This window comes from Choloepus didactylus, chromosome 2 (genome assembly GCF_015220235.1).
Source record: "Choloepus didactylus isolate mChoDid1 chromosome 2, mChoDid1.pri, whole genome shotgun sequence".
In the NCBI taxonomy this organism is placed as follows: domain Eukaryota; kingdom Metazoa; phylum Chordata; class Mammalia; order Pilosa; family Megalonychidae; genus Choloepus; species Choloepus didactylus.
Genome location: NC_051308.1, coordinates 71,524,205 through 71,542,400, shown reverse-complemented (window position 1 = coordinate 71,542,400; position 18,196 = coordinate 71,524,205). Strand labels below are relative to the sequence as shown.

The window sequence follows — 18,196 nt, the reverse complement described above, 5'->3', positions numbered from 1 at the left end:
TTACTGTTCAAATGTCTTATAAAATTAGATAATTTCAAATAGCATTGATTATGTTTAAATATTTTGTAATTGTGTTATGATTTTAATATCTGTGTTTATAGATTTATTTTACAGTTTGTTTTGATAAATAATTTTTAAATGAACTAAGGGAACTCAGGATCTTCTTTCCACAATCAACATATACTGGGAACAACACTGTAGGTTTAATAATAAATAAATATATAAATATGTATTTCTGTATATATATATGTGTGTGTTTGTGTGTGTCTGTGTGTGCACATGCAGGTATTTTTTTCCATTATTCTCTTAGGAACAAGTTGATTATTTAAAAGGACCACAGTCAAATTATTTCTATGCTGTTTAAAAGATTTAAATGTGCTTCTGTGTCTTATTTAGGAAATAAATAGGCATACCCACAAAATTCATATACACACATAAACAATGTAGATTATTCCATAAACCATAGAACAGCATACAATATTTTTATAAGGATCCAGAAATAAAGTTACAAGAGATTTATTCCTAGTATAGTATGGTAGAGATAACGTCATACATGCATCTCATGCAATGCCTATACTCTACACAATATTCTACAAATGTGCGGATACAATTCTACTCTCCATCCTCATCCGTCTTTTCAAATGGTATTATTAAAGTAAATAAATTCTAATGAGAAATTTTGGTTGTAAATAAGGAATAAGCTCTATTGTGCACAGAACAGCATGTCTTACAAGTGAGCACATTTTAAAAATGATTTATCATAACAAGAGATAATATGATATAATAGAAATGAGTTGGTGTAGGAATTTGGACACTCTGGACTTTCTATCAATTATATGTGTAAACGAGGCATTGCCAAATGATTCAACCCATAACTTCCAATTCTGCAGAGTAAAATACATATATATATATAAATATATTTACATGGTAAATGCTTTTTTATGAGAGAAATATATCACTAATCTTTAAAGAAATATAATTTACTTTCATAAACTAAGAATTATTAGTGTGTAATGGTACAGTATAATCTTCCTTCCTATGACTAATAATTATATCCTTGTCTTTAATACATACACATTTTTATTATGCTAATTAAATGTATTCAGACTAGAACCATTTAATTAATTGTTGTTACAAAGTTACATTTTCTTAGTTCCAATAAGGATTTTGTTTATTTCACAAGTAAATATAGAATAAATTATTCAAACACATTTCCATGTTATTACCGAATCTTATGGAAATAATTTTTAATCAAATGGAACTCATAGTCACATCAACTAAGTAAACAGAACTATCTTATTGCCAAACTTAATTGTGAATAAGCATATTATTGAAAATATCTAAAAAAAAAAAAATTCAACCTTCCTAAATAATAATTGGAAAATAATTTCTGGAAACAAAATCATATTTTCTCAGAATTCATGAACAACCAGTACAGCAAGTTTATAACATCAAGAGACAGTATAGATAGTGATTAAGAGAATGGGCTCTAGATCCAGCCTGCCCATGTTCAAATCTCAGCCCTTCCACCACCAGCTGTGTGATCTCATGCAAATTGCTTATCTTTGTGCTTCGGATTCCTCAACTGTTATAGAGGAATACCTCATCAGTCTCATTAAATAAGTTAGTATTTGTAAAGCATGTAGAATAGTGCTTAGCATGTGATAAGCCTATTGGGAGTGTTTCAAAGCAAACTTCAGAATGATATGAAATTCTATATGCCATAAAATTAAAACCAACTCTCTGTTCAAATACATGATTCTGTAATAGGTAAAGTTTTATAATAAGGTATGATTGGCCTAAATGGCATTTAAAGTCTTATTCTGAAATTATATAATTTTTCAATACACAATTGCCCAGGATCACTGTTTTTATTCATTTTCTTTTCCAGCAATATTCAAGATGTTTCACAGTCTTCTTATTCTCTCATCTTAACGTATGGGAAGATGATGAGTTTATCTTAAATAATTTGTAGGGGGAGCTACCAAAGAATGTTAATACTAGGTTTTAATTATCCCTGTTTCTTCAACTTCAACTTATGGTTGGGTAAATGTTCCCACCTCTGTTCAGAAACCAGTTTTTCTGGAAGAAAAGTTTGTTAGTGCATGGAAATATCAACCTTGTCTAAATTTTAAATTAATTTTTGAGATGTCTTACAATCATTACATTTGTAAGATCTTTTTAAAGACATGTTCATGAAGCAAATTCTGATACCTCACAGAAGTCCTACTAAAGCAGTCTTTGAGAACTTATGAAGAGTTAGAAAACAGAGAGAAAAGTAGGTGTTACAATGCATAGGCAAATATGTAGCATTCCAAAGTTCCTTGGTACAAGTGGTCATTAGACTTAATCTTCACTAAGAAAAGGGCTTCATTCATCTAGTTTGTCACAAAACCAGATAAACACACATTTGAATGCCCCCTTTATATGAACACTAATTTTTAAAATTACTGTTGAATAGCCTTAATTGGTTATCTTATTTGATTGGGTTAATAACTTTCTCTCTCCTTGAGACAGTTTTCAAATATAGGTTGCCAATGATCACAAGTAGTGAATAGAGTTTATTTATGTCCAAAATAAGCTTTGAGGATATTTGTAAGTGCTAGCGAGGTAATCTACTAAACTTTGAAGTATTGCTAAGAAAGAGAATTCAGAAGGTGCCACAAAAGGAAGTGAAAATTATTGAACCAAAAAGTGAATTCATCAGTTTTTCTCCAGGAAGTGTGGAAAAGTGTAAATGATCTTGAACTCACTATCCTAGAATAAGTGTGTAAGTGGCCAATTAAAGAAACAACAATATCAATGCCCAATATTTGCTGGAACATGTAATGGTGTATTTTATGAAGAATAAAAGAAACTGAAAAATAAAGACAAACAAAACATAAAAAGTAAAACAAACAAGTTCTTGTTTAAAAAGTAGTACTTAATTAAAAAGTGGTATTGATCAAGTTTTCCTTTTCATAAAAAAGGAAACAGTAAATATTGAGACTTCTTACTGTATGAAAAAATAGATATTTAGTATGCAGACTACTCTTAGGTTTATGACAAATTCCTTTTGACAAAATAAAACTCAGTATAAAGATTGTCTCCTTATAGAAGTTTACTATTTGCAAACATCCATTAGTCCCAAAAATCTTTGCATTCTAAAAGAAAAAGGAAAACACCAAAAGGGTGTTGCATGTAACGCCCTTTGTTGGCCAAATATGTATAACATATATAATCTATATAATAATACATAATTATTGCTCCTTGTAGCTCTCTATAATTCTATCCCAGGGTGACAGTTTTATCAGAAATACAGGTATTACATAAAAGTATTTAAAATTCATAAAATATTGAAATTTGTAAAAAAAACAAAAAACAAAACTATAATTCCCATGATATTAAAAATAAAAAGGTAGGGATCATTGACTTAGAAACTTATCTTTTAGACCACATTATTATCTTGTTATTCATTATCTATTTGGATGTTCACAAACTAATTACTATTTGTTATCCAAATAACATTACATGCTGTATAATTTTTTATACTGCACATTTACAGATTTTTCTCTGATGACATGCCCAAAATATTTCCCAGGGAACAAAACCATCTGAGACCTTGCATATACAAACAAGTTTCATAAAATAATTATGCCAAATGTTTCTTTTTTTTATTTTGAAAAATATAAAATCCACAGAAATTCTGAGAGATTAGTAGAAGAAAATCCTTCAGCTAGATACACCAAGTTTTTTATATTGTGTGGGAGGTGCATATAAATATTAAAATATTATAGGAATTGAACATTTCAAAACATGCTATGGGTTACAGTTCCTGTTTAATCATTTTGAAAGATATTATCTTTTATATACATATTATATTTCACAAGAAGGAAATAACTGAAATTGGAGCTGTAACCCATAATGTTCTTTGAAATTTGCTCTCTAACTACTTGTTAAATTGCACTCGAAAAGTTATCACTTCTATGTATATATGTTATATTCTACAATAAAAAATATGATTAAAAAGATATTATAGGAATTGGCTCTCGTGACTGTGGGATTGGTAAATCCTAATTCTAAAGGACAAGCTGCAAGTTAGAAACTCTGACGAAGGTTTTGATGAATTTCCCAGGAGAAGCTGGCTGGCTGAAGTAAAGACAGAAATTCTTTCAGTTCATCCCTTTTCTTCCGTTTTAAACACTGCTTCTGCTCATAAAAATTTCACAAAACCTTGTTGGCTTTGCATGCAGTTCCAGGGGGACTAAAACATCAGACAAAAGAACCCTCCACATATACTCCCAGGATAACTGCATTTCCAATCCTGACTTCCACTGAAATGGCTGACTAGATCCATGTTCAGCCACATCTTCTTTAGCAAAGTGGTTTTCAATTAAACCCTCAGATGAAGCCCTGTTCTCGGTACTCAGAATACCAGACAGAGTGGCTTCTGCCTCTAGTCTCAGAACATGCTATCTGGATATGCTGCGAATTTTCAGTATCATCAATTTCTGGTCTCTTTGTGATTTAGGGTTCAGTTCTCAGCTTATCTCTTTCCTCTCACATTTTACTATAAGATGTAAAGAGAAACCAGGTTCTATTTTCCACATAAAACCTGGAAATCTCCTCAGCTAAAAATACAAGCTCATAGCTTACAAGTTCAATCTGACATAAGAACACAATTATCACCAAGTTTCCTCCTACTTTATAACAAGAATGGTCTTTCTTCCAGTTTCCAAAAACACATTCATCATTTCCTTCTCACGTCTCATCGGAAGCACCCTGAATGTCCATATTCCTATCAAGTCTCTTCAAAGCAATACAGGTTGTTGTTTTGGTTTTTTTTTTTTTTTTTTTTTTATAAAGCACTGCATGATTCTTCCAGCCTCTGCCCATTACCTGATTCCAAAGCCATTTCCACATTTTTAGGTATTTGTTATAGCAGAACCTCACTTCTTGTACCAAAAACTGTCTTAGTTTCCTAGCTGCTAAAACAAATACCATACAATGGGTTGGCTTAACAACAGGAATTTATTGGCTCACAGTTTCAGGAGAAGGCTTCCTTCTTCTCAGGGTCGGTATCTTCAGGCTGGCTGGTAATCTTTGAGGTGCCTTGGCTTTTCCATCACATGGAAACATTCTTCTTTCTCTCTTGGGTTCTGCAGACTTCCAGCTTTTGGCTGTCCCTGTGGCTTCCTCCTCCATGTCCAATTACTTTTGTTTATAAGGACTTCAGTTATATTGGATTAAGGCCCACACTCATTCACTTTGGGCACATGTAAACTAATAACATCTTCAAAGGTCCTATTTACAAATAGGTTCACACCTGCAGGACCAGGGATTGGGAAATGAACATGCCTTTTGTAGAAGACATGATTCAATCTCCAGTGATCTCTCTCTCTCCCCCCTTTCTCTCTCTCTCTCTCTGTTTTTCTCCATATGTAAATTTTTAAGTATTGAACCAGGGTCTAAGGAAATTTTCCCAAATTCATAAACCTATTCTCCAAATTTCTTGTCTTCTGCAAGCCTACAACTGCTCTATAAAATTGCTCCCTCACATTAATGGTCAATAGTATTGAAGATTGTACATATAAAAATAGGGATTTTCAAAATAAAGCCACCAATCCCCAAATGATTATATTTCTTTAAAAAGTCAATTCTTCCAGTAATTTAATAGAATATATATTATTCCATTAAAGTATAAGTATTGGAATTATTTATTATGGAATAAATAAATAATATTTGAACATCAATTAAAATGTTTAACATTATTATATATTATATAACTTTATTAAGAAATATATTTACAATATTTATTTCATATTATGTATTGAAATAGATGCTGATTCTGAAATAAATATATATATATATTAAATAAGTAATTGTGTGAGTAAATGGATGGTGGCTGATTTAAAAATATTTTTACTATAAAATTAAAATAGCTTTCCACATAATTATTTATTGTTTATATTCTTACTTGGTAAAATTACTAATACAGAAAGCCAGAAAGAAAGAGTAAGTCTGCTGATTGCTTATAATGTGCAAAACACTGTGATATGGTTCAAGATGGAGGTGGACCAAAAATATCAGTAGAAATACCGCTTCTGTTCTCAGGATGCTTACAATCAATGAGGAAGGCTGATTTGGAAGGCAGGACACACTACCTACCATCATCTCCATATCAAACCAAAATCTCTGTCAACTAAAACTCAATATTTCCAAACTAAATTTATTTCCTTTCCTCCAAATATTTTTCTCTTTCTGCCTTTCTTATTTCAGTAAATGTTTCTTCCACCCACTCAGTTCTTTAAGCCCAAATCCTACCTTCTTCTTCCCACTCATTGAACATATCAAATCCATTTCCAAATTCTATGTATTCTTCCTCCTAAGTATCAGATCTCTCCATCCTCACCATTACTTCACTGTTTCATTCTATATCCCAGCCATTACTATGAATGCCTTTAATCTGGATTACTGCAATAGCTTTATAATTGGTCTTTCTAACATCTATGTGGCTAACTCTATTCTTTCTAAATCAGAGTTCTCTTACTAAAAAGTTATATCTAACCACATAACTCCTTTATCTTCAGTTGCATAACTGTACTCTTTGCCCTCAGGATAGTGTTCAAACTATAAAATGATTTATGAAATGATCTTGCCCTTGCTTAACTATTCATCTACCTTTTCCATTTGTGTGTATGCCACCATCCAAATATTAACTCTATGCTTCAGCCATAATTTTGTTCCTCAAATTCATCTCGCTCTCTTTCTCTCTCTCCTACATTTTCTCATGCTGTTTCCTCTGTTTGAGCCACTATTTCTACTTGAACCCTTTCACTTGTCTAATCCTGACCTATCCTTGAAACTTCAGCCAAGACTGTCACTTGCTCCAAAAAGCCTCCTACTACCTTTCAAGGTCGATTGGTCATACTTTGTGCTCCCATTATTTCCCTTTTTATTGCTCATTTACATTGCACGTTAATTTGGAGACTTTGCTATTTGCCTGCATCTCTTCCCCTCCCCTAAATTAGACTTAGTTTGGGGAGGGCAGTAATTTTTCCTAATGTAATGACAGTAAATATAGTTAGCAGAGTGCCTGAAACAAAGTTGCTTAATAAATGTTGGTTGAGCAAATGAATAAATGGCGATTAAATAAGTATGAAATTGGGGTATAATTAATGTGACACAGAGGGCAAGTTTAAGAAAATTCCTTAGTGGAAAAACAAGAAAAAGATTTACAGAGGAGTTCGCATTCGAGCTATGCCTTAAAGAAGGGACATAGCTTGGATACTTGAAGAAGGTGGGGAAATGGAGTTCTTGGGTATTGGCTTTGGTATCTAAATTTTAAACATAAATGACATGTTCAAGTACTATCAAAGCAAAGTACTTTTAATATAAAAATTGTGAAGGACAAGTATATAAATGCATCATTATTAAATATTAGCTTTAGGTTCAATGATAAAGGATTATCATGATCAGGTATATGATTGTGTCAAACTAAGATCCTTTTCCCTCATTCTATTTTTTTGTTGTTGTTGCTAAAGATAGACCAAGTATACATGATTTCACAGGTAAAGTCTAACATAAATCTTTTCAGAGGAGCAGAGTGTACATATCTCTCTTGAATTTGAAGACTAGTAATACAAAAACTGCAGTTCAATAGCTTGCCCTCTTTGAAAAGTTGTTCCCAATCCCACCAAAGGAAAAGAAGACAATGATTTTAAAAATCGACATGCTCTTTCTATTTCCTTCGAAACACAATTAACATTAATCGAGGCTTTATGGTATGCAAACACTTTGCCAACACTAGCTTAACCTCCCAGCAACAGTGTGGCTAATATTATCATCCCCATTTATTAGTTTTAAAAGATTGAGGATCAGGTGAAGAAACACGTAGTTGAATGAGGATTCAATGGCAGTAGTACTGAAGTCAAATTGAAAAGCATATTCTTCCCATTACACTATGCTACAATTTAATGAGGACTGAATGCCGACTGAAAGTTATTTATTAGGATATTTGTGGTCACTCTCATGAAATACTCTTGAATAAAATAAAAATTTTAAATACAAAATGGAAACAGAGAAATAGAAAATAAAATTTGAAAGGAATTCTATTACAAGCAAATGTTTAGTGTAACTACATATTATGTATTTTCATGGACAGTCTGCTTTGTATAATGTTTAATGTTTTCAATAAAGGTGATAGCTGAAATCAACTAAATGTGATTTAATTTGATATATTTTTTAAATTGTTCAATAAACTTAAAAATTTTAAAACTAAATTTTCTCAGGTAATATTTATTATCTATTGGTTTAACAAGTATAATAATAATCAGACTGATTTAATTTGCTTTATCTGCTATTAACAGAAATTGCAATATTAATTCAATAGGAATTGATTATACTCAATCTTATAAATTTTTATGGTATTGCTAAAGAAAACAGCTATCTATTATGTAGTAATAGAGTTGGTATTTCACAATGGGAGACATAATGAAATTTCAGGGGAAGGAGATGACTTGTAATATTTGCTGAAATGCAATCATAAATTTTTAATTAAGGTCATTTTTTTATGTTCTCAAACCTACCAGATAATGAAAATGACTATCATTTCTAATAAGTATTATTTTAAGGAACAATAGTGGGAGAACTTAGGACTACAGCTAAAATATATTATAAACTCATTTGACAGGAAAGATCCCTGGTTATAAGGAAGATAGTTTTAAAGTCATTCCTTTTCTAGAACAGCAGATAAACTTAGGTATTAAATTTAATGGGCATATTCAAACATACAGATAATGCAATGTATGACCTTTTTACATATATTTACATATGAATTTTTATTTTTGAATGTTCACACCTGTATATATTCAAAGATATATCATCATTACATGTTGTAACTGCTTTAGTCAAATATTTGTTATGATCTATAATTTTAGACTTCAAATGACATAAAATCATCCCTCCTTTAATCTAGACCTTGTTTAGTTAAAGGTAAAATATTTTAAAATAGACAAATGATATAGAATTTGGCATTTTATTATATAAAAATGTCAAGTAATTCATCAAGATATAAAATATTGCATACCTTACATATGTGCCATTTTCCATATAAATAAATAGAATTTTGCCGCTCTCTTTTCTGTACTCCAGTGAGTATGTAGAGAAATGGCTGCTTTAGCTTTGGCTGTGCTTTATTGAAATAAACATTAGCATGAAGAAAGGGGAAGAAAATCAGCTCTAGAAATTATCACTGTATACACCTAGGAATTATAAGAAAAATCATACTTTTTTTTCCTTATGCATTGATAATTCTTTCAATTCCCCTCAAAAAAGTAAAACAAAAGTATAAAAAAAACCTAAAATGCAGTGATAATCCCTAAATAAAAAGGTACCATTCAACTCCAAGCAACTGCTAAATCTGAAATTACTCAATCAGGGACTATATAACTGAATGAAGCACCCTTATTTGAACTATCAATACCTTTTGAATTTTAAAGGTGGAAGTCCTGAACTCGATAGGTTGCAAATTCTTAAAATAAGTATAGACTGGGTGAATCCTCCATTCATGAATCTTCTAAAATTCCACAGTTATGTTACTATTATCTTTTTTAACAGTTTTATTCATAAGACCAGATTGTGGAGGACTTGCTGGCCAAGAATACGTATTAGTAAGCCCTGTAGTCCCTAATACTTAATACACTATCTTGCACATAGTAAGTTTCCTATAAATTTACACTGAATTGAATTCCCTTTTTTAAAAAAATACTTTATGGGCTGTGTCATTATGTCTGCTTATATAACCAAGGGATTGACATCATATTTAATCTATTACCAATGAATCATTACATTTTGTTCTCTTTTCTCTTTTCCTCAAAATTAATGTGCCCTTGTTTTAAAACACGTTGTACAGGTCAAGTCCATCTTTCTAGTCATTTAGCTCTGTTAAACCTGTGTGGCAGAGGGTCCTTGATGTTATTTATTTTAGCTGATCAGGCAATACAGTGCCTCTGGCTAACAGCTTTAAGTGTTTTCCATTTTAATGAGGGTTCCTATTCCTTTGAGGAATATATACTGCAAAGGGAACTAATCTCCTGCTTGATCCTGTCAATACAATCTTGTCCTATCAGTAAAGAGGAGTTAAATACTACTACCTAATGGTGGGATTGATTAGAAAGAATGAAGGGAAGAAGGTGAGCTCTAGTCCTTAATTCTAGGTATACCAGAGGGAAATTTTTTGCTAAAAGCCCAATATACAATAGTCTCCTGTATATCTGATAAATATAAAATAACAATGTTTCAACACAAGTGATTGCATGACACTTGGTAAGATTCAGATTTTATTTAATTTTAATTCAGAAGGAGTTTGGTCAGAAACTAAAGAATAAAGTTCAAATGCAGATTAGTATATGTAAATTAGAAAATATAATTTTAAAGTAAAATATAAGGAATGCTTAAAGAAACCTGTTACAATTAGCATCTTATACTACCAAAAAAGTGAAATGGAGGACAATTTTAAAGATTAAAAGAATCCACATACAGGAGCGGAATGGAAATAATAGATGCAGACATTAGGACAATATTATTCTGCCTTTTCTGACGTAGTCCAATAATAGAAAGCACTCTAGTTTGTCAGGAGATTAAAAATTTTTTGTCATTAAAAGAATTCTGAATCCCAATTCAAAGAGAATTTGTGTTTGAAAAAACTTTATTCAGCACAATGTGTAAAGCTATGCAAATGCAAGATAATTACAGTTTTGCTCTTGCCTTTGTGGATAATATTTTCAGTTAAAATTTTGCAATATTTTTGAAATGCTATATTTTTACAAGTAATCCTGGAAGAAACTATTAGTATAACACTGACATGTTGTTAGGCAAAGACATTTATACTGTCATAAATAAAGGCTTATTAATATATTCAAAGAACAAGACTTATTACTGTGATGAAGTTAAGAAATTTTGGAAATTGGTAATCAAATGGACAATAAGTCTCTTGACGTAGATGTATCTAAAACTGATCTTAGAGTCCAAAATTCTTACAAGTTGAAAATGAGCTATATAATTAGGAGTTATTATATTGGAAAACATAAAGAGTAGCTCATCTTCTAATATCACAACAAATGGATTATTATATTTAAGGAACTTTCAAAGAAGTTTCAATATAATTATTAATTTTTTAAAAAGCCCTAATTGTTTAGACTATAGATTTAAACTTTTAAAATAATAATCTTCAGGTATTTTTTTTCCCTTTTGTAAAAAAGTGAAAATGTTCAAACTTTTTAAATTTAGGAGTTTGGGTTTATAAATATCACTAATAGAATCCTAAATATGTCTTTTAATACTGGTTATAGATGTCATTCAGTTCATAGGATAATAATTCCACATGGGGCAGGGATTTGGGTCTGTTTTGTTCATCCCTTTGAACACAATAACAACAAAACTTGGCACACAGAAGGCACTCAATAAATATATGAGGAATAGGAAAATTAAACTTGCAAATAAATTTTTGTAATGTTAATCTGATTTTCTCATTAATTCTGATGACTAAAATCAAAAGTTATAACCTATTGGAAATATTTCCATTATAAAGAAACTAACATTTTTGAAAAGAAAGGCAATAAGAAAAATGTCAATTAAATTGTCCCTCTGAGATTTGCTGACTTTATTTTCAGAACTGTTCTGATTGCTACATTCTTATCTAATAGCTATTCTTTAATGCCTTGGGTAGAAATATATTCATTTTTAACCCTCTCTACTCTCAGCAATTTGACATCCCTCCTCTTCTCTCAAAGAGAGTTATATTTACAGCATCAAAACTGGACATGTGCCAAAATGAAATGAGGGACCAAGTGTTACATTGTTTCAGTGACTTAATTAAAACAAACTGTACTTCAAATAGCCAGAAAACTAAGCAACTTAAGAGCACGTGTTATATCTTTTCATTGTTATATACTCAAGGCTTTCCCCAGTGATGAGACATCCAGAAAATACTTTTAAAAACATAGCCAAAAATAACAACCATAAGAGAGGTAATCTATAAAAGCAAACCAATCCAGTAAGAATATTTAAATCTTTATCTGCTGTCATTCTCCAATGCCTTCTGAACCACTGTCTAATAGAGTATGTCTCTTTAACAACCATCCTTTGCATATTTTACCCAAGTGACAGAGATGCCCATATACTTTCATAGGGCAGTTAGCCTTACAATGCCTGGTATTGGTAATGTATTCCAGTTTAACTAATCAATCTTTCTTCCAATGATAAGGAACTGATTTCACCATTGTTCCTCAGCATGTGATTTAGAGAAGTCTTGATATTTTCAAGGACCACTCTTGTCAATATATTACCTTTTTTAAATATCCCAAACTGTCTTGAACTCAGAAAGTTACAAGAACTTAGATACTAAATTTCAAAAGAAAGCCACAGTGGAAATGCCATGAAAAAATAATCCACATCTTAAAGAATTTTTAATATAAAAAGAACTAACCAAAATTTGAAGGCAATTATAAAAAAGAATTAAGTCTGACATAAAGAGACTAGTGAATATTAGCCATGCCGAGCATATCAAGTACACACTAAATATTATATGTTAAATCACCTTTGTCTGAAATTGTCAAGAATTACCTTCTGAACAACATTTGTCTGGATTCTACTCCTGAACAAATAAATTGTCATCTTCATCTCAGATCTTTGAAAATTATAATACAAAATTCAGTAAAATATGCAAAAATGTTCATTACTCTTGTGATGAAAGAATCATGTAAGACTAGATTCAACTTTTATTTACCTTACTTACTTCAGGTTACAGATAAGAAATAAATATTTCTAATATTTAATCACAACATTTTATACTGGAGCTGCTGATTCTTACTATCAGTCAGAATTGATTTCTTTAAATAGCTGCCAAGGATAGGTTTAAATAGCAATATTGGCAGGTATAACTCCTGTATTTATTCTGGCCAGTCTTCATATGATTATAATTTGTTGTCTTTCAGATAAGTTGAAAAGATGTCTTAAAATTTCTACATTTCACAGAGTCATGAAAGATACAAATGAAAACCTACTCGAGTTTATACTCTTAGAGGAAATACAAATGCTTGGAGTTATTTTTCCCCACAGTTACCTTACTATTCAGCATAGTTCTACATCTTTAGCCAAAGGGTAAGGATAGCTGTATATTTAAAATGTCAATAACTTATCCTCGATCTAAAAGTTTTCAAACATGACGTGATGTATTGCAAAAGCCTGTGAATCTTGGGAGGAAGAAGACTTGTAAATCCATAAGCTATATCTCCATTCAATGGTGAGAAAGATGTTTAAAACAATTATTTCAGTCAAAAAATTAAGTTTTAAGATTTTTTTTTTTAATTGTAGGGTGTTCCTTAAGAAATGACTCAGGATTCCCTTTTTCTTAGTTCTGAAGTTTAGGTCTAATTTCACAGAGATAACTTCTCTTAGTTCGCATTAAAAAACAAAAATTGCTGTCTTTGAGTGATTGTGAATGACAGGCTAAATGTGAAGACACAGATTCTGTCATAACTGCTTATTCAAGCAAGTTTTGAATAAAAATTAACAAATTGTTTATAAAACTCCATTTGGAGTGAAATTATTACACATCTTAAGGAACAAAAAAATATTTCCTACTTTTTTCTGTTGCTGTCATAAACTGATAATTGGTAATTCTTTTTTTTCTATATTACTCAATTTTGGAAACCTTGGTTTTCTTCCTCATTATTCCATAGCTTAATTGTGAAAATAGTATTTATCATATTTATAAAATATACTGTAAATGTGTGTCTATATATTAATGACCAGTCCGGTTAAATAACAAGAAGGTCCATTAATATAAGCTCAAGTACAGCCAGCTTATCTACATATTTTGAGAAATCTAGATTGGTATATATATTAACATGCTTGGTGGTATACAAGAAAATGTTGAGAAACATGCATTTTTTTGAGATAATATTTTGTACAACTTTGATGCATGACTTATTCAACCTTTAATGATTTTTCTTCTAGAATTTTTATTGTGCTTATTATCATTTAGGAGGTATTAATTTATGAAGAAGACTGCTCCACCATCTGTATAGAAACATTTGCAGGGCTGATTCTTCAAACCATCAGAAATGTTAATGCACTAAAGACATGAAAATCACTTGGGGATATTGTCTATTCCAAGAATGCCTTAACTGAATTAATTTTTGTTCATATATTTACTTTAGCTACAACAGAAAAGGAAGACTGCTACACACAGAGTTAAACTGCAAATCTAAAAGCAGTTGCAAATATAGTTGTACACTGTATTATACACATATATGAAAGATACTACACAGAACACGATTTTACTAAAACTACATAACATATGGGATTTTTTGATATGATAATTGAATGAAGTCAGGTTTAATTTTTTAATTTATCCTTTGATTTGGTTTTATCATCTTTTCCAAACTGGTACATATTTTTAGATGTCATCTGAAATGTTTTAAAGAAAATATTTTTCCTTTGTGAGAGTGAGTGTCTAATAAATACATGAAGTAGCAGTTTGTTTATACACTTACTGGCCAGTATTTGACATTAAGAAATCCAAAATGCATGCTTACTCAATTTTGTTCTTCCCAAGGCTAGACTGTTTTTAATAATGCAGTATTTTAGAAATAGCTTTTAAAATTAACAAAATGCAAGAGTCCAGAAAAGTTAATAAAAAACAGCTCAATCCTGATGAGTTTGCTGATATTCACAAAAATTAGGAAGAATAAGTCTATCTGTAAAAAAAGTCAATAAATTTATAAAGGAATTTAAATGAAACACACCATTACAAGGGAATAATTCTTATATAGTAGAGAGCTACAATACATTTGAAGGTAATGCTCACATATTTATTAATTTAATCAATAAATGTGTATTTTATAGATTTAATTTACTGGAACTATAATATGGTAGCTTTTTTATTAGCTATTAAAGGCAATTTGTTTTCCTTTGGGTGCTCTTAAAGGCATCCATATTTGAGTAAATTAAGGTTTAGGCATTAAAACAAACACTTCTAAAGAAAATAATTACAAGTAAAAATAAGTCACACTGAGTACAAATAACTTTAAACACTAAACTTAATAAAAATAAAAATTTTGAACAATTATGAATTATAGTTAAGAAAAAACAATGACTATAGAAGAATGAGAATCTATAATGTTTCTCAATTTAGTAGATGTTAGGACATTTTTTTCACATCCCAGTTTACACTTTCTCCATTAAAACTAAAGATTCTAAAAACCAACACAACTATTTTTCATGATAAAATAATTAGTAATCTAATTAAATCATTGTAAATATGACATTAATTACATTTTTTAATCTTGGGAGAACAGTTTGGTTACACAGTCATACTTGAGTTTAGTTCAAGTATTAGAACATCAATTAATTATTAATGATTAATTACTTTGAATATGAAATTGAGAAATATCACAGAATTGTTTGTATGAATAGTTTATTTCAAATATTAGGCATAGAAGAATGGATTCATGCCATATGAAATAATTATTTATGAAGACTTTGCAACTGGGTAGTTCTGCATGTGTGTAATTGGATATATATATGTATATTCTTGAGAACTTATCAAATGTGCTTTGAAATGATAGTCATAAAAGTTTTAAAATGTCAATGACAAAGATATTTGATGACCAGTAATCAATGGTTACAATGACCCTTTGATTCCTCTACAATAAATAAATAAATAAATAAATAAATAAATAAATAAATAAATACCTAGAACTTCCAGTTACATCTTCAGTAGAAAGGCCATTATGCTTAGGATTGAATTTCATCTTCTAGAATAGGATCAGCCATAGATTAGCAATCAATAGTATTCAAATGCAAAATTCATTTCTGTTCTTTTGCACTCCTTTAGAATATATGAACTGTATACACTAAAATCAAATCAAATCTGTTTAGTGCATTAGAAAATGATCAGAGGTACTCTCTTAAGTGTCTAAATGAAATTATCCAAGTAGTTGCTAAATTAAAAGACATACACACAATGCCAGATATCACCCCATTTAGTTCTGGTAAACTATGAGTTTACAAAAGATACTGGAAGTTAAAAGAAGTCTGTCTTTTTTTTCAAGTATCTCCATTTTGAAAGTTGTTACATGGGACTATTTTTTTCTTGTTTTCACAAAGGAACAGACAGAGATCATCAGGGTGACAATATAAAGCTTTTAGGAAATCCATCTTCCATTTCATTAAATGACACTGAGAAGTCAGTCAAGAACAACTATTTTGTAAAATTGACTATTTTCCCAGAAATGAATTAAATTCAAGATACTTGTAATATATATAAGAACTAAAATGCTTCAAGAAGTGTATTCTTTTAAGTGTGTGTGTGTTTACACAATACCAAAACAAAAGAAAGAATATTGATTAAACTCATTGGACATCAGGACACCATAGACCAAGAATATTTGACACAAAGAATATTTGTTTTAAAAACAAAGAAAAAGCTGAGGTAACATTATTTCCTTTATGAAGATACAGTTTTATCAAAAAAGACATTAAAAAACTCAAACCTAAATGGTACCTTTCCCATAATATATTTGGTTTTCATAGCACTGTTGTCTTTTTAAAGCACACTCGTCTCCTATCTCATTTTATCTGTAACAACTCTAAGGTAGATATTGTTTTCCCCATATGAGAAATAAGGAAAATAAATGAAGATGGGTCAAGAAAATTTAAGTACAACTAGAACTGAAATTCAGGAAAGAATCCAAGATCCATCAGTACTTTATTTTTCCCAATAACCCACCACTCGAAGGTGAAAGAGGAAAACATTCAGTATTAGAAAAGTATCTCATTAATCGTAAGTTAAATGACCAAACAGCTTTGGGATTATTTTTTAAGAGATAATAATAAATTTGTGCTAAACTTGTCAATTTTACAAGATTAATTACAAGATTAGAGTAATATTCCTGTTTGAGTCTGAACTCTTCTAATCCAATTTTATAACTTATTAAAATTTTCAGACTCTTACTCTAGTCAGTATCTGCTCCTTTTAAAGAAAATATGAAAAAAACTCAAAATATAGAAATATAGAAAATTGAAGCATATGTTGAAAATGAAGCATCAAAGTTTTGAAATTCTCCCAGTTATGTTCTTTGCACTTGTAGAGAGAAACACACACAAAGTCACTATTCTGAAAGGAATTTCCACTTTAATTTAAAAAAAAGACAAACCTAGGGGTAATGCTATTGGCAGTGTATATTTATGTATACACACAAACACATACACAAACTCATTATAGAGTCCCAATGTTATTTTTCCTATTTAGGTTCCATTTACTTAACTGTAATCTACCAAACACTTTGCACGAAGAAAATCAAGATAAACTGTAGTTTATAAACGTGTACATTTCCGTTATAATATAATGCTGAGTTTCTTAAAAGAAAATACTTCATAGAAAGATGGAGCCAAATAATATCTGATTATAAGACAAATGAAATAAACCACTTTATGATATAAATTCTATTTAATTTGGAAAATATTATTAAAGCAATGTAGTTTTAAAATAAAACCATTTCCACCCACCCCAGAATGGACATATAAACAATGAATATGTTTTCCACAATAAAACTCCAAAGGATAAAATTCAAATAGATTGAGGAATAGGACTTATTTGATGAATTACTTTCTCTAGTAGAGTAGAAACTATCTTTTTGCATCTAAGAAAAGCACAACTTTGCAATTTTATACTCAACATTGCAATTACCTTTTTTTATTTCTTCAAGATTTTATCAGTGATCATCATAAGTACAAAAATTATTGATCAAGGATTCACATCAATAAATGTAAGTACTAAGAATATTTCCAAATATATTAATATATATGTACTAAGAGAGGAGAAAGTGTTAGAGATAAATGGTATAGTTTTAGGATTGTGTCTTAGTAGTTTTTCTTCACTCTATGAATAATCCAGACTTCTTCAACATGTAAGCAAAATATAACAAAACATCAGTAATAATAACAAAACATTAAAACATTTAAAAATTGTTATGCCATTTTAATTGAGTTTATTAAATCTGACAGTGGAATAAAACTACTGGCTGCTAAAATTATACATCTGTAAAACTTTAAAAGAGCATTATTCATGGGATATTTCCAATAATTTTCTAAATTTGTTTTGATTTTTTTTTTTTTTTTTTTTTTTTTTTCAGTTTCCAATTGGTTTCCT

At 30.0% G+C, this 18,196-nt stretch overlaps 1 protein-coding gene across 4 annotated transcripts in view; it reads right to left on the bottom strand.

Moving 5' to 3' along the window:
- BRINP3 (BMP/retinoic acid inducible neural specific 3) overlaps positions 1–18,196 on the bottom strand; it is a 518,616-nt gene that overhangs the window by 496,282 nt on the left and 4,138 nt on the right. Inside the window, exon 3 of one of the 4 annotated variants that reach the window (XM_037825140.1) lies at positions 15,739–15,800. The exons of the other annotated variants lie outside the window; for them this stretch is intronic. The gene's annotated coding sequence lies outside the window, so the exon portion shown is untranslated. The remainder of the gene's footprint in view (positions 1–15,738; positions 15,801–18,196) is intronic. 4 annotated transcript variants of the gene reach the window in all.